We start from the raw sequence: 25613 nt of genomic DNA on the forward strand, positions 1-25613 counted from the left end.
CCAAGAAGAAAAAACAACTTGTTTTAATGGCAACCTTAAATTGTTTGTTACTACATAATTATGTATAAAATCCACATATATTTGTTTATAAAATAACTTAAAATATTCACAGACTCCTCCTTCACTAGTGGTCAACATTTGCTGTTTTTGACAATTGAATCTTTATGAAAAACTAAAAATTCAGAAAAATGTAATAATGAAGTTGATTTGTATAAGATTTTGGAGAACAACCAAGACAGAAATGATTTGAGGAGCCATCAACTACTTTTGGGGAAAGAACCCCAGAAATATGACTTGATAATTGTTACCTCTTTTCATTTTGAGGCATTTGCTAATCAAGAACTGGCAGCTGAGAGGGTGAGAAGCCAAACCAAATAGTTGCCAATCACAAAATCTAGAAGACAGAATTGGACATCAGGCCTGGCAAATTTGAGAAGCTCTTGTAAATGCCGTATGTTATCAGTTGTGATCTCTATTGAAATACAAACTAAAAGTAAAAGTGAAATGGAAACAGTATAGCTCTCACAGATTCCAAAATTCAGCATAACATCAGTGCAAGTTCTTATTTTATTAAGAAACTGTTCCCTTAATTTCTTTCAGTAAATTGTGTAGGAAGACTATATAATGAATGCTTCAAATTATCCACAGAATTTTTAATACAAAATATCCCACACTTATTTAAAATAACCAAACAACAAAAAGAAAATAATTGGACAATATCGGAGGGTCCAAATTACTACTAGAGGGTCCAAGTTACTAGACAAATATTTTAAAACAACTGATTAATATGATCAAGGGATTAAAAGACAAGCTGAAAATTTTCAGCAGAGAACTAGAAATTCTATAAAATCAGGTAATTTTAAAGAAGTAAATAAAATCCCAAATATTAAATAATCAATAGGTTTAATAATTGATTAGATGTAAATAACAATGACAAGGAAATTAATAAACTAGACATAGAGGAAAATATGCACATAAAATTTCACAAATAACTAAATCTTAAAATATATAAAGTAAAAACTAAAGTAACAAAATATTCATATTTAATATGCCTAAGAAATCATAAAAAATCAAAGAATATAGAGATTAAGAAAACATGATAAAGAAAATCTAAATGCTAAGTGACTACACACAAACAATATCCAAAACTGCTGAATTCATTTTGTAAAGAATTCTTGTCACAAAGCAAGTCTCAATAAATGTTGAAGAATTACAGAGTAGATATTCTTTTCACAGGGAAATTAATCTCTAAATCATATTTTTAAAAGAAATGGAAGAGAAATCTTTATTCATTTGGAAATGTAGATCTGTTCATCTAAATGTCATTGTTAAAATTAAAGTTAAGTATTTTGAACATTTTTAATAAAATACAACTTATAAAACACATGTGGGGGTGCCTGGGTGGCTCAATTGTTAAGCGTCTGCCTTCGGCTCAGGTCATGATCCCAGGGTCCTGGGATCGAGCCCCACATCGGGATCCTTGCTCAGTGGGAAGCCTGCTTGTCCCTCTCCCACTCCCCCTGCTTGTGTTCCCTCTCTTGTTGTGTCTCTCTCTGTCAAATAAATAAAATCTTAAAAAAAAATGTGGTAGATAAAGCTGCACTTAAAGTATATTTATGTATATATATATATATATATATACACACATAAATATATACATAAATGCATATAATAGAGAATGAAGTCGGAATTAGTGATTAAAGCATCCATCTCAAAATTAGAGCAGCAAATTAATTTCAATGAAAATAAAAATATGAACACAAAGAAATATGTATAAGAAATGTAGATGCAATAAAAAAACTCAATTTAGTCTCTCAATTTGGTAACAAAGTTGCTAAATCTCTGGTAAGAATGGTTAAATAAAAAATAGAGAAGGCACAATTTGCAAAATTCAGGAATGAAAAATAAGATTTCACTGTAGACTTCATACACATTAAAAAATTAATATCAGAATATTATAAAATATTTTATCCCAGAAATTTTAAAATTTAGATAAACTGATAAACAATTTATAGAAAAATACAATGAAACAGTTGCAAACATACTAGTGAAAATATTAACAAATGCAATCAAGCAATATATATTACACCTAATCTAATTGGTCAATTGGTTTAAATTTGGGATTTTAAAAAATTGATCAATTATATGATTATTCCAATAAATTCCAAAACAAATCATGAAATTCAAGATATGAATCATAGTATCTAGAAAAATTCCTGTAGCAAATATTATACTTATTGTAAAATAATAGAAGTTTTCTACTATGATTGGAAAGAAGTCATACATTGCCACCATCAATACTTCTATTAGGCTAAAGGTCCATACCACTGCCAAAAAAAAAAAAATAGAAATAAATGAAATATACAAGGATTGTAAAGAAAAAAATAACTAACTGCAGATGACATTATTTTATTGTGCATGATGAAATTACAAAATAATTTAAAGGTGGATTAATAAACTTAGTAAGGTTAAGAAGGGTGCTTTAAGGTAGCTATTTACAGTGCTATATACCAGGAATAAGCCAAGAATAAAAAGTAAAAAAAAAAAATACAATACCATTAAAAAAATTCACATAATAAGTAATCATTTCCCTAATAAAATATTTGGAGAACTTTACAGAGAAAACAATAAGCATTATTGATAGTTATTCCAAAATTTAACATAAGCAGAAAAATATATTATGTTCCAAGAATGAAGGCTTTATGTTGAAAACATCATTTTTCTCAATTGATGTGTAGATACAATGAAATACCTATCAAAATAATAATTGATTTTGAGGATTGGTGTGGTTATTGGTGTCAAAGCTTTTACTCTAAAACGTATATAAATGTAGACAAAATTTAAAAATTCCAAGTTCAAAAATAGCCAAGGGAATCTTGAAGACCAGGAAAAGGAGAATGATAAAGGGAAGGGGAGGAGGAGGAGGAGGAAGAGGAAAATCCAGGACTTACACTCCAAGTGGTTTTTTTTTTATGACACAACAGTACTGAACACATTGTAGTATTGATACAAGGACAAAAAATTAGATCAATGAAACAGTGTTCAAAAATAGACTCATGTAAAGAGACATTGGAATTATGAAGATGGCATACACATTTAAAATGGTTTCCAGTAACTGGTGTTACTTCAGTTGAATATATTGTGAAACCAAATGAATCCTTATTTATTCTGTACACATGTATCAATTTCAGGTAGATTATAGATCTCAGTATGAAAGTAAAATAAAACTTCTAGAAAACAATGTAAGAAAAGCATGGTCTTGAGGCAGGAAACCATTTCTATAGCAGGATATATGATATACTATCATAAAGGAGAAGTTTGACAAACTGGACTACATCAGACTTAAGTGTATGGGTCCATCAAAGAGTTGAAGGTAGTGTACCAAATGCTAGAAATATTTGCAACTTATATAATAAACGACATTTCTAGATTGTACAAATGACAGATAAAATCTATTCATAATTTTCAAGATGGAAGAAAAAGGGCAAAAAATTAGAAGTACATTTTGCCAGTGATAGCAAAATTGTTAAAAAACATAAATGCTGTTAAAATTTGTTATAAAAGTATAAATTTTAACCACAATTTGATACTATTACATTCTTAATAATGACTTAAATTAGAAACTGACAAAATGACTTAGAGAAATGAGAATTCTCATACACTGATGATAGAAGTATAAAATGCTATAATCAATTTGGAAAACTATTTGGCAGGATCTGCTAAAACTAAACACGCTCATCCTTTGTAACCCAGCAGTTACCTTCCTAAGGATAATATATTACACCAAAACAGAAATGATTGAATGTATGTCATCATCTTAATAGCAAACAATGAGATACACCCTTAACATTATCAGCAGTAAGGTAGATGCATGAATGTGTGATACCACCACACAATGGGAGCAGTATAAGGCAACAAAAATGAATAAACTACAACTACTTATAACTGTAAATCGTACATGCTTTTACACATTGAGCATCCCCTCAACCACTCTGCTTCCACCATCTCTAGCCGTCAAGTCTAAAATTAGCTGAAGAGAATGGAAGTCGGGTGGGGAAATGACCCAAGAAGGAAATCTTTGTAATTTACTTAAGGATACCTGTATAGAGCATTAGGAAACTGGTCTAGTGTTCTCCAGTTTCCACATGGCCACATCTTTTCCACTCCCGCAGCTCTTGCACCTACTGGCCTGTCTCCTGTACTTCCCAACCTCTCTTTTGCTTCTTATCCCCAGCACCTCCCTCCATCTGCAGCCAGTTATAGTACCTTCATACTCCAATGGAATACTGAGACTCTTACTTGATAAAAATATATCCAGCTAGGGACATTGTCCCAGCCTACCTGCCTTGCTGACCCCACCACCCACTAGCCCTAACTTTCCTAGGTCACTTCTCTAAAATTAACTTTTTCTCTATAAAATTCAGTTGACAGAATTATGCTATTAGGTTGCAGGATAGTTGTTACATGTGAAAGGTGGGGGTGGAGAAGGATATGAGGGGCTCCTAAAGTGTTGGTTGTAGTCTGTGTTTAATCTGAATGCCAATTACAGAAGTCAGTTCACGTTCTGAAAATTTGAGTTATACACTCATAATGTGTTTTCTGTTTATATGTTATACTTCAAATAACAAGTTCACTGAAGAAACATATTTGTTTTATTGCTGTAAAATATATATTTTGACTTAGTCTTGCAACAAGATATTAACAAGGTGAAAACATACAAGTGCTATGCAGAGAATAATGTCACTTAATTCATTAACACAAATAGTGTTTGAATAGCTACAAAATGCCAAGCACTATGTTAGGTATTCACATTATGAAAATAAATCCTGTCCTTAAAAATTGTATATTCTAGTTGATATAAAAAATGAGCAGAATTAATAAATAAATACAAATATATAGGTAATGAAGAGGATAATGAAGAGGGTAGGGCAGTAGAGAATAATAAGGTCTATGAGATATTTATAGCTAGTTATAGGTATGTCACTAAAATTTTGAGGAATCATAGATTAAGGCAATAACAAACCTGACATTAAAAAAACAAGTAAACAATATTTCTTAACTTTGCTAGATCTTAATTTGTTTGAAATTGTGTTCATGACTCCTCTGGTTTATCCTGCTTCGATATTTGCATAAATGAAAGGTATGTGATTCAGCTGTTGCCTCTTTATTTGGTTATAATTTACAAGTATAAGACTCATATTTCCTGTATATGAGCAAAAGGAACAAGATGCATACTTCACATATATTTCAGTTAGACAAAGTCCAACACAGCAAAATGATGCTGTGTTACCATTCTGCATGGTGGTTATCTTAGGAAAGAAGAGAGAGTGTAGTCATTGAAAAGGATCAGTAGGGACACCTGGGTGACTCAGTTGGGCATATGCCTTCAGCTCAGGTCATGATCACAGTGTCCTGGGATTAAGTCCCGCATCTGGCTCCTTGCTCAGAGGGGACCCTGTTTCTCCCTCTGCCTGCTGCTCTCCATGCTTGTGCTCTCTCTCTCTGACAAATAAATAAATAAAATCTTAAAAAAAAAGAAAACAAGGGCTTAGTAGCTGGGCTTCCATCATACCAGTAATTTTCTATTTTATTAGCCTGTGTGGTGGTTACCTAAAACTTCACTTTTTACTTTAATTCATCAAATAATAAACATACACAATTATTGTATTTTTTGTATCTAGTTTAATAAATAAGCTTAAATTGTTAATTTAAGAACCACACAAAAAGAAAATCACAGAAAAGTTATGGCAGTGGATTTTTCAAAACTACTTACATTGAGGGGTAGGAAGGAACAAAGGTTACTTCTTTCATCAGTTACCCTTTAGTGGAAGTTGCCTTATATCATCAATCTATGATCTTATTCTGTGCTACAATTTTTGAAGGTAAAAATGACTCCCTCACTATGATTTTTTTTCTAAGAATGTAATACATTCCAAGTCCCATCCTATAAGAGAAAATTTCAGAAGATATTGTATTTTACAAATATGACAGAAAATATCTCTGGAATTACCTTTCTCCCCCTCACAGAAATTACTAATTTTCTAAGATGGCAGGTACTACATAAAATTAAGTAATGTACCCAGGTATATTCTTGTATATTCAATACAAATTTTTCCATTCAGTTAAGTGGAATCCTACTGTTTAGATGTATGAAGCAAAATAAAATAGCTTCAAATATCTTGAATTTAAGGTACCTTAAGTTATAGATGGTAATGAAAATGGTTGGATGATGGTTATATTTTAAACATGAAGTTGAGAGGACTTGCTGATAGTTTTTATATGAGGCAGAAGAGAAAGAAAATACTCTACCATCTTTGCCTTGAACAACTGGGTAAATGAAACTGTCATATTCTAAAATAGAAAGATTAGGTTGCTGCATATATCCAGTAAAGAATTCTGGCTCAAATAATATAAGTTTGTGAAGTCCATTAACATAAAAAATGGAGCCTTAGTGTTGGTAAGGAAGTGTTCACACCAAGAAAGGCACATTTGAGTGTTATCACTCTATCTGAAGTGACCTGGAGAGAGTGAGGAGATAAGTGTCAGGATGGAGAGGAAGGTCAGAATCTTGGCTCAACCTATCCTAGCTGGAGAGTGGGGGTATTATGTTTACATTGTATGATCATAGTAATAACTATATCTTAGGATTTTCTTAAAGATTGAATGAGACAAAGATGTCTATCAAGATCAGATTGCAACTGGAGGTTCAGATTTAAATGCCTGACAAACACTAACTTTAGTTAGGCTTTTAATGACTTGACAACTTTAGTATCTACAAAAGTACCCTCCAACATCTATCCTCCAGAGAACGACCACCAAAAAAATAGAGTGAAAGAAAGAAAAAATTATAGATAGTCAATTAAAACATAATTTTCTAAATTTTCTAAATTCTGATTTTCTAAACATTAACACTTCCTGCAAGATCATCTCTAAAAATGTATCAAAGCAGGGCAGCTAGCTAAAGACTTGTTCCAGAGCAGTACTCTGAGGAAAGGGAAAATAGATTCAGCACTTATGTTAGCAGGAAGATGGAAAAATAAAGACATAGACATTAGAACACATCATAGGAAGACCACTTGTCCTGCAAGGAGTTTATCACTGGCAACTCTTACAACTATATGTTAAAACATTTCTAAAGTCTTGTATAATTGTATAAATGTGGGAAAATACTGCCCAATACTAGACAAATCATTGCAATCGCCATGAACTCTTAGGCACCTAAAGAGCAGAATCCTTTATATTAGAGGTAAGGAAGGTAAGAGATTGGAAGATGTTTGTTAAGCTTTATATTTAATTAATATCCTGATTAGGTAGTTAGATACAAAATTATTTAAAAACACAATAGGCATGTAATTCATGCATTTCTAAATATATCTGTATTATTTAAAAATAATGTATATATACATTGGATGTTATTAAAGAAGTTATTGATAATTTAAGTATTAAATTTTAAAAGAACCTTAAAACATTCATTTATAAAAATTCTTTTACCCTGCTCCTTTTCTCTGTTCTTACTGTCCCACCATCCAAGAATATTATGACACTGTCCACTCATATAACCAGCTGCTGTGTTTTACAGTGAAATATTTGCTGCATACCAGATGGAAATCACAGGTAACAGTGCCAAACAAGGTATATAAAAAAGCATACTTCTACTTTCAAATTCCAGTGGAGTCTATTAATATTTTTATGAACTCAGAGTTAGGAAAAAAAAATCAGTGCATGATTTTGAAAACTAGGTTGCTCAGAAAAAAAGTAAAAATATCAAAAAGGGAATGTTACATAGCAGAGCAGATTGTAAGGTGCAAAATAAAGGAAACACAAGGGCAGAAGGCTGAAATAAATTTTCAATAGAGATGGAAAATATAGACTCTGTTCTCCTAATGCAGGTTACTAATGTACCAAAAAGTCTGTACATAATAAGGAAAATACATTGTGAAACTTCAAGTGCTATGAAGAATTTCACTACCAGTATTTTGGCTTGATCTTTCATTTTCTAGAATCAGAGGATCTTATAAATGTTTGCCTTTTACTTTTGACATTTCTCATGAACGAAAGGAAACTATAGGATACAAGAGCACATATTCTGGAGATAATTCTGACAGCTCCTAATACAAAAGTGAGAAAAGCCATTGGAGACCATAGCCATGATAGAGATTGAGTGCCTTTTGTGATGTTGTTGGCAAAATGTGGATGATCTAAGTTGGGAGTCTAAGACTCAGCAGCAAAGAATTTTAAGCAAAAGTTCAAGTGCAAAAAGGAGATGGGCAACTAGCAGACACATGATTTTTAGGAAGAATGCTCTAGGAAATGGTTACAGTTTTGTTAGGAGAGCAGATGAGGACTTTCAAAAATGTGGGTACTTGGTAATGGATGATCCTTTGTTATCCAGAGTCAGTCTTCTATTTTCTGGAGAGTCTTAGTGGTTCTTGAATTTATATCAGGGTAGAAGCTGAAATCTGGTTTGTTTTCTGATATTAACATTCTTTATCAGCTTCTCAGAGGATTTTGTCTTGTTTGGGCAAAAGTTATAAGGTAGTCCCGTTGCTTACTATTTTAATTGCAGTGATGCCATTTTCTAATATCAGTAATTAATACCAGTCTCTACCATTACATTATATACAGCAATATTCTCAGAATGAATTTATCTATATATACATATATACTCAGAATGCGTATATACACACTCACACTTTTGGGGACTCCTTCAAATCTTCTAAGGTTGTTGAAGAAGAGTTGAAACCTTATCACACTAGCAGATTTGGATATAATATAGGTAATAGAAATATTAAACTACTTACTAAAGCCTTGTGGATTCTATTGTACTAAGTTCCAAGTATCACTGTTTAAGAAGTATACTGTAGAACTAAAATGTATTAAGTTGAGGTAAGCAGGGAGTCTAGGAACTTGCCACTCAAAGTGTGATCTGTGAACCAGAAGCATCATCATCACTCATATTTACATATTCAGAATCTTGACCTCACCCAAAATCTATAGTCATTATCAGTATGACTCAATCTGTAATTTCCAAAGGACAAAACTCTAATCAATGGGTATAAGTTATGAAGGCACTGACCTTAATCTATGTAAAGCTTCCCGACATGAGTGTTTAGTAAAGTGCCTCTTAAAAACCAGATGTCATGTAAGAAATCATCTATCTTGAGACCTTCATGTTGTGAGAAAGTCTAAACCAGAAAGTAACAGAGGCTCTATGGAAAACCATTTTGGTGCCAGGCTTTTGAGTAAGGACTTTGTTTTTTTTTAACACAGCACAACCAAGTAAATGACTTCAGTCATGAGCCACCAGGCTGAATCCTGCCTATATTTCTGATGCAAATAATCCTAAGCAAATAAAAATGAGCCACTTGTTTTGGAATCATTTTATGCAGGAATAGGTAATAAAACACATTTCCTTAAAAAAAATGAGAAAGAAGGTAATGACTACCTCCCAAGGATGTGTAAGCAAATCAATTCCAGTTTTCCTCAAATCAATTTCTGTGATAAAAATCAATATTTATTAGTGAATGCCTATTTGTCTAATCTTGCATGATGCAATCACTCTCCTTACACCATGAACCATTTTTGAGCAATGTCAAACTTTTGCAACTCACAAAATATGTGAATTTCAAAATATGAACCCTCCTGGTTCTTACATGTCCCTGATAGATATTTGTGGTCTAACAAGTTCATTCCCATCCTTTAAGAATCCTTGAATATACATCCACTACAGAAACTTCTCTAATATCCACTCAACTGATCCTAGTCAAAGAGAGGTGACTCTTCCCCTGAGATTTTATAAACCATATACCCATCTCTCTCAGAGCATGTTTTAAGTAATTGTACATATAATTACCTCCCTTGTTATACTATGAATTTTTTGAGAGTAGGTTGCTTTATCATGTATATTCTTATGTAGAAGATTTTTTAAAACCCCAAGTAGAATTGGTGCTCAAATAAGACTGAAAGAGGCAGACCAACAAATAAATAATGGCCTATAAATGAAATAAAGGAATCCTTCCCAAACCATGCAGTTTATAATAAAATTGCTTCTTGCTCTGGTTCTTAAACAGAATATTTTGAATAAAAAAAGAAACATTTTTGTTTGCTTGAAAAAATGTTTCCTATTTGGCCATTGACTAGCAAATATGAAACTTAAATAATTAGAAGCTTGGATATTTAAATGACCTGCAATTTGTATCAGCACATTTCTGATTTCATAGTTTCAACTCGGTAAAGATCGCAACTCGGTAAAGATTTCAACGTGTATTTAAAGTAACTATCTTAATATGGTGCTACCTTGTCCCATTTATTATCCAAAGAAATAAGAAATTAATCTTTTTCTAGTTTTTATCCACATTGTCATTTTAAATTATAATAATATTTAAGAATAAAATTATGCAAATGATTGACTATCTGAAGTTAATAAAAATGTAATTGTTTATAGTTTTCATTTTAATCATTAAGGTGAGTAAATATCGCATACATTTCTGTTAACTTTATATAAATCCAGTATCAGACATGTTGAGGATTTTTGTTTATTAATATCAGTTTGTAATTTGATTATGGTGTTTCTCTGATATTCAGAAGAACTTTCTTATCATGTACATTTGCTTAAATATTAGATAGAAAATTCAGGCATCAATTTTAATTTGACCATTTTAAAACAAAGATAAATCTTTAATATAATCCACGTGTATAGAGAAAACCAAAATTGTATATTGAAAAAAAATAGAAAAGCTACTTCTCTGTCTTTAATATACATTTAAAGCAGAACAGCTCACTTCAAGTTAATGTTGTCCTGGCAGAATTCATAAGTGCCAGCTTATTAATATATATATATTGATTTATATGTTATTTTTATATATTAATATATATAATACTCATATATATTAATATAATAGTCATGATCTCAACCCAGTAACATGTTCTGTTCCTAGCAGGTCTAATAGATTTATGACAGCATTTAAGTATTGAAAACAATAATTTGTAGGTGTTTGTTTTTGTTTGATTTTGTTTGTTTTTATAAATTTAACTTTTTTATTACTTATTTATGTCTTATTTATTTATTTATTTGGGGGGGAGGGGCAGAGGGGGAATCCCAAGCTGACTCCCCATTGAGCACAGAGCCCGACATGCGGATTCTATCTCAGGACCTGAGCTTAAATCGTCAGATGCCCAGCCAACTGAGCCACCCAGGCACCCAAATAGTTTGTAGTTTTAAAATCATAATTATAACATTATAATGATTGAGCAGTGCCCTAAAAAGTGTATTATATTAAAACATCTAAGCATAAAAATATTGACTAGAAAATTGCAAGTAACCCCAACATTTCCAAATATATTTTCAAAAATTAATTCAAAAGATTAAATTTTATAATGAATATAATTCAAAGCCATGTAAATTTTAAGTCCAAATCTCCAAAAATTTGCCACCTTATTTAGAATTTAGAAATAGATGATTGCATTTTTTTCAAATGTTTGATTAGATGTAAAATTTGTTTATCTAAAATAAGAATGAAAACAACTAACATTCAGTGAAGTATGTTATGCACACTTAAGATGTAGTTATGAATGCATCAGCACAATTTGTAGCAATCCAAACTGACAATTTATATTGAGAGTGATTTGATGCTGATATAACTGTGTAGTCTTTAGGTGTATGAAAAATAATTGTATTAGGTTACAAACAAAATCTGTTAATTGGTTCCTCTTCTTTGAAAAACCAGAAAAGAAAATAAGCTTCTAAAATATTATAAAAATAATAACAACATTATAAATTAATACTCCAGTTAAGCTGAAAAATTTCTATATGTATACTATGATAAAGTTTAGATTTACTTAAATATTTATGCCATAGAATTCAAAGAAATTCACAAGGGAATATGAAAACTACTAGCTATTTATTTACTCCAAAGCAAACATTAAAAATAAGATTAGGTAAGTCATATGTAATATGAACTAGGCGATATATCTAGAATATAACTTTATACATGGATTACTGGCTCCACATTCCATTCTCTTTTGTTATTTGTATACCGCATAATTAACCAAATCTAATTTGCTTTAACCACCACCTCTAAGATAAATCTGGAGTCTTTCTCTTCAGGAAGTTCTACATTCCTTCCCTCTTCCCCCTTAGATATGCAGTATATCCAAATTGAAGCATACTTTTTTTAGAAAAGACTGTCTTACTCTAAATTCTTTTTTTTATTTATTTTTTTAATTGTATTTATTTATTTCGAGAGACAGAGAGAGAGAGAGCACAAGCAGGGGAAGGGGCAGGGGAAAGGGCAGAGGAATAGGGAGAGAGAGAGAAGCTTCAGCAGGCTCCAGGATCAGCATGGAGCCACATGTAGGGCTCCATCTCACCACCCTGAGATCATGACCTGAGCCAAAATCAAGAGTCAGGCACTTAACCAACTGACCCACCCAGGTGCCCCTAAATTTTAATTTTAATCCAAATTATTTTATGAAAATTTTACATGAGGAAGTTGTTTCCAGTGTTTTAACTTAAGTTTAATATCCTATACGTTCCCATAGATGTAAACGAGCCATTTGACAGAAGTTAGATATTAAATGACAAATTGAAAAAAAACAAAAAAACAAAAACAGAAACTCCTTTTCTAAAATCTTCCTTACTCATCCTGATAACATCTTCCTCCCAGTTACTGAACTTCTAAACCTAAAGTCATATGGACATTTTAATAAGATGTGCAACATGATGATTTAATACACATTATGAAATCAGGTTAATACATCCATCACCTTACAGTTACCTTTTTGTTGTTCTTCCTATGATATCACAAAGACCCTAAATAACCAAAGCAATCTTAGGAAAGAACAAAACTGGAGGCTTCACACTTTCTTTCACTGTATTACAAAGCTGTAGTAATCAAAACAGTATAGTACTGGCATAAAAACAGATACATAGATCGATGCAACAGAATAGAGAGTATAGAAATAAACTCACACATACACAGTTGGCTAACCTTTGAAAAAGGAACCAAGAATATACAATGGAGAAGGGATACTCTCTTTAATAAATGGTGCTGGGAAAACTGTGTATCTACCAGCAAATGAATAAATTTGGACCCTTATACCATATACAAAAATTACCTGGAAATGGATTTAAAAATGTAAGAACTGAAACAATATAAGAATGTAGAAAGTCTGAAATTAAAATTTATTTCTTGTTCACATTAAAGCATTTGGCAGGTGAACATAGCAGGGTTTGTCTTGCATGCAGCTGTTATAACTCTGCCTAGTCTTAAGCAGTTTTGGTGCCCAGTTGAATGTCCTTATATGATTATCATATAAGTCATTCTTCATCTTCATGTTCTTCTGTCATTCATATTTCAGTATTTAGATCATACTCAGCACGCTTTATTGAATATGTAGATGAAATATTAAGCCTCACATGTAACTTACTAAAATCTTTTCCTATCTTGTGTCACTTTATAAATGTATTCATAGTTGCTTTTACTGCCATCAAAGTTGTAAATTAGGCATATATTAATGATTTGGAGGAAACCCACAAGACATGCTTTTAGTACTAAAGAGTCATTGGTCTTGATTTAGTCTACTAGTTAGATATATATTATGTATGTTGTGTTCATTTTAATACCTCTTAGAAATAGAATATGGGACCTGAACATAAACTGTTTCTGTTTAGTTAATTTTGTGGTTTATGAGTATGCAAATTTATTGAAATTGATAATTGACATAATTAGGGATACTGCATGTAAAATAATTTATTCTTTATTTAAAAAAAGGATGTATGGGGAATCACTGTACCTTCTTAATTTTGCAGTTACCTAATACAGCTCTAAAAAGTAAAGTTTATTAAAAATTATATGTAAATGGTAGTTTATTTTAATTTTTTAAATTTTATTTATTTATTCATGAGAGACAGAGAGAGAGAGAGGCAGAGGGAGAAGCAGGCTCCCAAGGGGCAGGGAGCCCGATGCGGGACTCGATCCCAGGACCCTGGGATCATGACCTGAGCCGAAGGCAGACGCTTAACCATCTGAGCCCCTCAGGCGCCCTGTAAATGGTAGTTTAGACAAATGCTTAACATTGTGTTCTATATATTAATTATGATTGTTACTATAGAGGAAAATATTAATGCAGACTAACTGCTATAACAAATAATGTAAGTATGTAGAATGTCTGAAATTCAAGTTTATTTCTTGTTCACATAAAAGCATTAGGCAGGTGAACATAGCGGGTTTTGTCTTACACACAGCCATTCAGAGATCTAGTTTGGTGAGGCTCTGACATTTTAATGAGAACCTTCCAAGTTTCCATGGAGCTATGGTTTCTTTGGATTGGGAGATACTCAGCAAATGAGGAGGACATGCCTTATCCTATGAATCTAGTACAACTGGCCAAAGTCTGTCCTTTTGGACAGCAGCTATCTCTGTGTGTGCTCTTCACTCTCTGTAATCGGCTTCCAGAGCCCAATGCCCATACTCAGATACTCAGCATCAAACTTTTTTCTTCTTGACTGAAACTGAAACGTGGCGTCGTATAAAACTTAACTACATTTCTAATTATTTCCCTCAACATTGTGCCTTTTGATATACATATATATAATATATAATAAATAAAGTATATAATAATATAAAACATACAAATATAAATATAATTTATAATATTTTACATTTTATAACTTTATATGTATTACAAAATCATATATGATATATAATATAATATATAAATAGTATAAATATATAAATAAATATATTTATATCTATAATATTTTATTTTAATATATTTTATAATTTTATAATTAATATATAAATAAATATATTTATACATAAACATAAAATAAATAAAATATAAAAATATATTATATATTATATATATGGTTTATGTATATGTTTAGTCAGACTCACATTACTTTGATAGAAATTTAAAACAAGGTAAAATGTAATTTTTGTTGTATCTAAAAATAAAAAGTATTACACAGCATTTTATCAGTTATCTCCTCTGTGATTCTATGAAGCAAACTACATAAAGATTGGGAATGAAACGTTTTAATTAGTAATTATATAATTTATATGATTTAAATTTCAATTCCCACTGATGACAATATTGTAACTTTTAAGCATCCCTTTTCTATTCTAAATTATAGAAATCATAGATAAAAGAGAAAATAAAAACACAAAAGTCCTGTCTCCCAAATGAGATCTCTCAGTATCAAAACCAAAACTAAAATAGAGAGCAGAGCAAAGAGCAGGGCTGACACCACAGCCTATTGTACTCTTGATCTGGAAGCAGGTGGGAGTTGCCAGAAGTTCTGTTCTTGCAAGACAACCCTGGGAAAAAAAAAAGACCTCCATTGAAAACTTGAAAATGACTAGAGTCAAGCTCATAGATGAAAACTAGAGGTCAAGTGTGTAGGTCATTTCTTCCCCCAGCTTCAAAAAGAGGGCTTCATAAAGCTGATGCTGACCTTTGTCCAGAACTAAAGCTTTTATGAAACTATAGTCCAGGCAGATGGGAAGAGAAATTCACAAACCCTTGACCAGAGAGTGAGCCAGGCCACCTGCTGTTCTGAAGAATAGATTCTCTACATCCCCAAAATAAGCACATAGCATCAGCCCATACCAAGATTAAAGACCTATTTTTTGGACAGGAGGCCACAAGGGAAGAACTAACTGAAAAAAAAAAAAATGCTGGATGGGATAAACATATATATAGAGAGAGTAATGAAAAAATGATCAAAATACAATTTCACACAAAGAAATTCAACAGTGGTTAGCATATAAAGATACCTAATTTTAAATAAGATGGACAAAAACTAGAATATATATGCTTCCATATAAATTTCAAATATTAGTCTGAAATAAACTTGAGTATTTTTGGTTTCTTCAAAAAGAGGGAAAACGGGGATAGAAGTTAATTTCTGCAAAAAAGCTAGAAATACATGCAAAAATATCAGTTGACGATCAACAAGAGCAATTAAGATGTTCCAATGAGAATGATATGATGCTGAAAAATTAAGATGCAAGACGGAAGAAGGTATATGTTAAACAAGTAAAAGTCAAATTAAAATCTATGAATGCAGATGAAGAGGTATCTTTAAATGTTTAATAGAAACTTCTAAAAAAAAATAAAAGGCCACAGAAACTTGTTACCTTAGGTCCTCAAACTAAGATACATTTCAAGTGCGAAACAAGGAAAAGAACTTCTAATCTGGATACATGTGAGTGAAAGGTGACTGCTCAAGGATAAAAAGGAATGTTAAAAATAGTGCAGGCAAAACACAGAATATATATAGAGGGTGACAGTTGCCCTGAAAGTGTTCTTTAATCAAAACTAAATGGCAAAATGCAATAAAAATAAACATAAAAGTAAGGAAGGAAAAATAATTGTCAGTCTAGAATTCTAAATTGAGGTAAGTCATTCGTTATTAAAAGAAATAATCTTTGTAATGACAGATATTTACTGAAAAAAAAAGAAATGACATAATTTAACAAGAAAAAATGCATACAAAGGAAAGAATGAGATACAAAAAGTGCTAAACTCAGATATTGACAGAAAATGTTGGTGAGTTTAGCCAGTAAATGTAAAAGAAAAAAAAAATAAATGTGGCTAAATGTTGTACCCTAGAAAATGTCTAGAAAACTCTAAGAAAGAAGATAGAAAGGGGAAGTGGGAAGAAAGGTGTTGAGTGCATAAAAATGCTAAGGAGTTTCTTATTTCCAGAGACAGAAATCAATATGTTGAAGAAAGTCAGATCTTGTTAGAAATAGTTATAATTCAGTACTGATGTTGAATATTTATGGACATCCAAAAAAAATTAAAAACACATGTGGCTTCCAAATGCACAAGAAAACCTAGGATAGCATATAGAAAACTTTAAAATACAGTAAAAGTTTTCAATGAGAAAGAGAATTTTACGTTAAATGATATTAAATATAAATATAATTTTAAGTCATATGTTCAGAACAATTAAAATTATTAATAAACAATTATAAATAAACTATAATATATAAATTGTATATAAATTAAATAATATATAATATTATTATATTTATTATATTTATTATATATAATATAATATAATATAATATAATATAATATAATATAATATATATAATATATAATATAACATGTAATATATAATATATTAATATATAATATATTATTATATTTATATTATATAATATATAAATATAATATAATATAATAAATTATAATATTTAAGCTATAAACAATTAATTATAAACTATTATACCTATATACATCTTTTCTTTTAAGATTTTATTTAGTTATTTGTGAGAGAGAGAGAGAGAGGCAGGCAGAGGGAGAAGTAGGCTCCCCACCAAGCAAGGAGCCCAATGAGGAACTCCATCCCAGGATCATGACCTGAGACGAAGGCAGATGTTTAACCGGTTGTGCCACCTAATCATCCCCCTATATACATCTTTTAAGACAGTTAAAATAAATATTGAAAAAGCATATATATCAAATGGCAACCAAAAGAAAGAATTATCCAAATGAAAATTAAAAAAAATAATTTAAGTAAAATATTAAAAGATAGCAAAATGGCTAATAATGATAAAAGAAGCATTCCATAAGAAGATTTAAAAAATCATGAAGTTTTATACACACAAAGCAAGGCCCAAAAATATGTAACAAAAAACTCAAGTATAAAGTTATAATCATTGTATATGTCTCAATATGCTTCCATAAATATGTAAACTGTTGAAGCAGTATAAAAACTTGTAATCAATCATATAGACATATATAGAAAAGCTATTCAATACATGTTTAAGATGATGGAGGAGAACCAAATTCACTCGTTAAAATATATGCAAAAAATGCACAAAAATACAGGCAATCTGCCTTCAGCCCTCCAGAGGATAAACTATGGCTATAAATTAATTGATGTTTCTCATACTCAAAGTGGAATCTCAATCTCTCTTGAAAATGGCTTGGTTTTCATAACTTTGTCGACCAATAGAGTATCATCAAGTGATGCTAGGCAGTTATTAGCTTAGTCTCTGAAAACACTAAGTTTCTACTGTTGTTCTTTTGGGGTCTTGAACAGCCATATAAGAAGTCCATCTACTCTGAAGCTGCCATGTTCTGACAAAGCCCAAGACACAGAGGACTAAGTATAGGTTCCTCAATCGAACTCCAACTTTGTAATTACCTCTACCAGAGGCCAGAATGTGATTGTGCTAAACCAACTTAGACTTCAAGTTTAATCCCTCCACCAAATGAGTATCACCAAGCTGTTTGTTGACATGTCTAGGAGTAAAAGAATTAGTAAGTAGAATATTCCCCAAATCCTTGACCTACAAAATTTTAAAATACAGCAAAATACTTTTTATTTAATCTTATGTGCTACTTTGTTATAGAGCAATAGATACTAAGAACAAACAATGTTTAAAAATCATATATCAGGGGTGCCTGGGTGGCACAGTCAGTTAAGCTTCTGACTCTCTTTTGGGTCAGGTCATGACCTCAGCATCATGAGATCGAACCTCATGTGGGATACACCTGGAGTGTGAAGTCTGCTTGAGGTTCTATCTCTCCCTCTCCCTCTGCCCCTCCCACTCATGCATGCTCCCTCTCAAATAAATAAATAAATATTTAAAAGTAAATAAAAAATAAAATGCATGTATCAGACTATATATATATACATATTTTACAAATTCAAGAATCAGTATTGAAAAACTGACTAATGGTGCCCACCACATTAAGAGATTGAAACAAGACACGATTTTGCCTCAATAGATGCAAAAAAATCAGTAAAATGAACCATTAATATATAATAACTTTGAATAAATTGATCTGTTCAATTTACAAGTAGAAAAAACCCATACTTAATCTAAAATGTTAGCAAAATGCATTTAATGCAGCCTTTTTTAGAAAATAATTGACTATTAATGTCAGTATTCTGCATAGTTCAAGGTTTCTCACAGTTTAGTTGTCCAGGGATGACCATTCATAGAGGTCCCTTAAATCTCATGAAGTGGATAGATAGATGATAGGTAGGTAGACAGCTGATAGATAGATAGATGATAAATAGATAGATAGATAGATGATAGATAGATAGATAGATGCGATTCAGATTTTTGCTGCTAAAAAGACTGAGTCTGTTAAATTTTCTAATCCTCCTAAGATAGACAGATGGCTTCTATTCAGGCAAAGCAAAACAGTAATTATACACATCTGTACAATACCAATAAAATATAATATATCCAGAAGCTATTGGCTGCCATTTCATGACAACAGTCTCTGAGAAAAACATTTGTATACTCATTTAGTCATTTTTCCTAAAAGCTATAATGAATGATTTTTATCATGCAAAACATAAGAGATGTGCCTTTGATTCATTCCTTGTGTTAAAAAAAAGTTATTGACTGTCAATAGAATATCAAGCTTGATAATGTTAGTGTCTCTTTGCCATTTTTCTTCCTTTGTGTGACACAGATATTTGCTTCTGTTTGTAAAGAAAGCTCATGTTTACACAGTTATTTGAAGAAACTTGCATATTCCTATCATCAGGGGTATGATAAATATTACACCTCCAAATCTCATGCTAAAAATATTGATTACCAGCAAAGCTGAGTACAGTTTGTTGAATTCTAAACGTATCTTCAGAATTTTCATACACAGGCAAAAATGCCATCACCTAAAGTAGGGTGTTGAAGTTCCACGTGAAGGAACAGCAGCTTAGCCATCTGGAGAGATACTTTAAAGGTTTTTATTGTCCAATTGGTTTCTCTAGTTCTGTATGGCAGTCTGTAGACACCCACATTTTCTGTCTAGAAGTGCAAATGAATGCTTTTATTTCTGGCAGCTCATGTAAGAAAGATGCTGCACTCCAGATAGCCAGACTGAAATGCTTCTGGCAACCAAAATAATTTCATTAGCCCAGTTAGAATGACATGCATAAAATTCAAATTATACCCTGTAAAATCAATTCTCATTACTAATCTTAATGGGCCCAATATGTTTTTTGTATATACAAAATGATAAAGAGTTTAGCTTAATTTCAGGATCAAATGAAAATATACATTTCTGAATGTTTGTGGAAATTGTGCGGTTTATTGTAGTAAAAAATGTCTAACAGTAATTTTAAAGGAAATTATGAGGAACAACTGTTAGGAGTACTGCCAGAAATTTTACATTCAATTTAGTTCTTTCTGCCTTTCAAATTCCCTTTCTCATTTCAATTAAATCTGTATCGATCACTGTGAGTTAAATGGCATATGCATAAATAAATTTTCATTGTCTAAATAAGAAAGCTAAAGTTTTACCTATGTCAGCAAAGTTAAGTGAAGTTGGTGAAAAATGGCTTTATTATTGAGAAAGGTATTAACCACTTTGGCCAATGTAATTCAGTAAGTATGTATTACTATCTATCTTATAGAGTACTTTTGAAGTCACTTGTAGGAATATTGGTAGGAGGTAGAGGTAAGAAAACAGATAATCTGGTTTTTCTTTCTTTTTTCTTTTTTAAAGATTTTATTTATTTGACAGAGAGAGAAAGAGCACAAGCAAGGAAAGCAGCAGGCAGAGGGAGAGGGAGAATCAGGTCATGGGCTCATGATCTGAGTGGAAGGCAGACACTTAAACTACTGATGCACCCAGGCGCCTGATAATCCATTTCTTAACAAACTTACAGGAACTTAAAGTTCCTTTAAAAGTTTTAGATATAAACGGTATCAACTAGAAAACAATACAAAGAAAACTCAAAAAGTGGATCATAAAGTAGAGATAATAAGAATTCAGAAAATAGGGATTGGTAATGGTTGAATGGATAGACATCAATTTCTTGGAGAAAAGGGGACCTTACCCAGATACCGAAAGATGGGTAAAATATGAATGGGATTTGGGTTAAGAGTTACATGAGTCAGTGATATAGCTCTGAGTATAGCTGTGACATATAGCACATAGTGATAAATTTGATGTTTTATGAGTTAAATTGTTAAAATGCTCAAGTAAAATGAGGAATGATTGTGAAATGACAGGCATTGAGACTATCTTGATACTTAAGGAAAGGGAAATTTGGATGAAACAAAATTGCTAAAGGGTGTAAGTGCAAAATATGACATCTAAAGGATGAAACAGATTAGTGTCTTATAAAGGATGCCACTATATCTATATATGTTTATATAGATATACATTTATAATAATAAAGCTGGATTGCTGGACTAGTGTTTAGAATGGTAAACTTATAAAGATCATGTGAATTATGTGGCATAGCAACATAATAATTACATCTCACTTGTTCCTCATTCTACACACATTCCTTTAAAAAAAGTGAAGAATCACAAAAAAATGAACTAAAATGGGGGAGATAGAACTTGTTTTGATGTTATACATTACATTATAACTTATATGGTAATTGAGAGCACTGATTGAGCCAAATTTGCTCAAGACAGAATAAAAGTTTTCATACAGGCTACACATGAAAAATATTTGTAAAGCAGATACACATGGGTGTAGGACTAATTTCTAAGAATTAGAATATACTTATTGTTGAATGTAAGAACATCTTTATAGGCTATTTTTCAAATTTGAAATCCCAGCCATGACCATTGAATTCCTACACGAAATAACTAAAAGTCAAAATCAAAAAGGATTATAATTGGTACAAATAACATCTAGTTTAAAATCTTTAAGAATGTTCTTCACATACAAAATATATAATCTCACCTTTACCATCAACTTGGCTCATTAGGTTACCCTGTGAAGGTAGTGGAGTATCAAGTAAAGAATATTAGACAAAGAATTAATCCCTACCCATGTAGCGCTGACAGGTGGGAATCCAATAATCAAAAACCTACAAACAGTGTAGCACATTTAATTCTGGAAAAGTTCTAAATATGAGAAAATACTCCTTTAGAGTGTTGGCGTATCTAATTTTGTATTGTTACTGCTATTTGTTCCATGTTGCAGCATACAGATAGATTGAATATCTCGAAAGGAATGAGATCTTGCCATTTGCAATGACATGGATGGAACTGGAGGGCGTTATGCTGAGTAAAATAAGTCAATCAGAGAAAGACATGTATCATATGACCTCACTGATATGAGGAATTCTTAATCTCAGGAAACAAACTGAGGGTTGCTGGAGTGGTGGGGGGTGGGAGGGTTGGGGTGGCTGGGTGATAGACATTGGGGAGGGTATGTGCTATGGTGAGCGCTGTGAATTGTGCAACACTGTTGAATCACAGATCTGTACCTCTGAAACAAATAATGCAATATATGTTAAGAAATAATAAAAAAGGAAGAAGATAGCAGGAAAGGAAGAATGAAGGATGAAGGGGGTAAATCGGAGGGGGAGACGAACCATGAGAGATGATGGAGTCTGAAAATGAACTGAGGGTTCTAGAGGGGAGGGGGTGGGCGGATGGGTTAGCCTGGTGATGGGTATTAAAGAGGGCACGTTCTGCGTGGAGCATTGGGTGATATGCACAAACAATGAATCATGGAACACTACATCAAAAACTAATGATGTAGGGCGCCTGGGTGGCTCAGTTGGTAAAGCAACTGCCTTCAGCTCAGGTCATGATCCCGGAGTTCTGGGTCGAGTCCCACATCAGGCTGCCTGCTCAGCAAGGAGCCTGCTTCTCCCTCTGACCCAACCCCCTCTCATGTACTCTCTCTCATTCTCGTTCTCTCAAATAAATAAATAAATCTTTAAAAAACAAAAACTAATGATGTAATGTATGGTGATTAACATAACAATAAAAATTTAAAGAAAAAAAGAATATCTCTAGCACAAGTTTACAAAAAGAGTGCATAATGATAATATGGGTATGTTTGGCTGTGTTTATTTGTTTATTTAAAAAGAATACTTTGTTCATAGAGAAGCATACTGAAATATATGTTGATTAAATATTTTGGATTTCCTTCAAGTACTTAGGCCCAGAAGGACTAGGTGAGGTTGGAGAAAAGAAAATTAGCAATAAGATAATTGTTGCAGCTGCATAATGGGTACACAGACATTTGCTATACAATTCCTTCTACTTTTATATATGTTTGAGTTTTTTTATAATAAAAAATTAAGGGGTGGATGGGTGGCTCAGTTGGTTAAATGGTAGACTCTTGATTTTGCCTGAAGTCATGATCTCAGAGTCATGGGATCTAGGCCTGCGTCGTGGGATGGAGCCCTGCATTGGGCTCTGCACTCAGCACGGAGTCTGTTTATCCCTCTCCATCTGCTCCTCCTCTCTCTCTCTCCATATATGTGTGTGTGTGTGTGTGTGTGTGTGTATAAAATAAATAAAATCTTTTTTAAAAAAGTAAACAAGGAAACAAAAAAGACATATCATCACTTCCCACCCCAGCTCCATATTTTCCCTAAGCTAAAATACCAGAGGAAATGGCAAATTTCCTACATATGAAATATCTTTAGGATATAGAAATATTATTGTAAGAATATTATGAGAAGCTTTCCTACTTCATCAAACATAATCATTCACAGTAGGGGAAAAATCCTTTTAAATACTGGGTAAGTTTATTTAAAAAATAAAACAAATGAAGGAAATCTTCTGCAGATACAAATAAAATGGAAATCACTGTGATAAGTGTGAGCAAATCCTGAGCTGCCCTGAGGACATGTCCTAATTGTAAAACTGAAAGTCATGGAATTTTATGTCCTGTGGGGGATTTCAGAAAAGAAATTAAGCCTTATCAAAGGGGAACTAGAAACCAAGAACCAAGATTTTCATATAAAGCCATATACATATACAGCCTTGTAGAGCTTCCATTACCTATGAAACTATAAACTGTGGGAGAGAAAAAAATCAGCTTTACAGAAAGCCAATCTGTTAAATTATTGTTTTACATTCTAAGTAGGATAAAATAATTCTACCCTGTAATGGGTAAATATAAGTAGATTCTCAAACTACAAACTTGCCCTACATACTTGGGTAAGATACCTTAATATGAGATATAAATTTAAAGTAATTCGTGATTGGTGGAACCTAAGAGTGCTGTCTGAAACAAATACAAATTCTGCCTTGAATAATTCACCTTAAATCCAGCACCTCGAAATTCCAAAAGACAAAATTAAATTCTAGTGGGTTGCAGAGAAAGAAATTACTGAAAACTTGATTTTAAAATACTCATATAAAATGTAAAAAAAAAAGCAAATAAAATAAGACCCAGAAATAAAAGACGATCAACAGGATCAAACAAGATTTATAAAACTATCACAGTGTTTCTGCAAACTGTTACGTATGAGAGAGAGAGACAAAAAAGAGAAAGAAAAACTCAACAAATGGAGGTAATAAAACCTAAACAGAGCTAAAGAGAAAATTAGTCAACAGAAAAGACCAATATGAAAAATTTAACCAGAAATTCAATAAACAGAAAGAAGGAAAATATATAAGAATAATTAAGAAGTATGGAGGACAAATAAGCATATTTATCATGGGTCTAATTTGATTGCTCAAGGATAGATGAAAATCGTCAGTGAGAAAATGACTAAGAATTTTCCACAACTAATAAGTCATTAATCCTCAAATTCAGAAAGCACACAAAAACCTACGAAGGATATATAAAAAGAATTCTACAACAAAGTGTATTTTAAAACTGCCCCAAATCATTAAAACAAACATGTCTTAAAAACAGGGAAGTCATTATATACAAATAAACAATAATTACCCTTAACATGAGAATTTGCAACATCAATAGAAAATGCTGAAATAAAATCTGAGTGTTAAGAGAAAATAACTATAAGCTTAAAACTCTACAACTAGGATAAAGAAACACAACATTCAGTTATGAGAATGAGGCAAAGGCCTTTTCAGAAATAATGAATTAACAAATCATACTTCAATAGAGTAAGAATTAGAAAACTGGAAACTGATTCTAGAAAGAAGACATAAAATACAAAAATGGTTGGAAGTTATAAGATTCCCAAAATTCATCCATGTTGTCCCAAATAGCAGGATTTCCTTTCTGATAGCTGAACAATATTCCATTGTGTGTGTGTGTGTGTGTGTGTGCGCGCGCGTGTGTAAACACATCTTCTTTTCACCCCTGAGTATGATATTAGCTCTGGGTTTATCATATGGTGTTTATTATGTTGAAGTATGTTCCCTCTGTACCCATTCACTGAGAGATTTTTATCATGACTGGATATTGACTTTGGTCAAATACATTTTTTTTTGCTCTTGAGATGATCATATGATTTTTATATTTCACTTTTTTAATGTAGTGTATCACATTGATTGATTTGTGTATGTTGAACCATCTTTTGATCTCTGGAATAAATCTCACTAGACCATGATATATTATCCTTTTAGTGTATTTTTAAATTCAGTTTGCTAATATTTTGTTGAGGATTTTTACATCTATGTTCATTAGGGATATTGGCCTGTAATTTTCTTTTTGCATGGTGTTTTTGTCTGGTTTTGGAATCAGGATCAGGGTAATGCTGGCCTCACAAAGTGAGTTTGGAAGTGTTCCCTCCTCTTCTATTTTTTGGAAGAATTTGAAAAGGATTGGCATTAACTCCTCCTGAAAAGTTTGGTAGAATTCACTAGTGAAGCCATGTGATCCTGGAATTTTGTTTGTTGGGAGGTAGTTGTTTCTGATTCAGTCTCATTACTAGTAATTTATACTGATTTGCT

Source organism: Zalophus californianus, chromosome 3 (assembly GCF_009762305.2).
Source record: "Zalophus californianus isolate mZalCal1 chromosome 3, mZalCal1.pri.v2, whole genome shotgun sequence".
NCBI classification, from domain to species: domain Eukaryota; kingdom Metazoa; phylum Chordata; class Mammalia; order Carnivora; family Otariidae; genus Zalophus; species Zalophus californianus.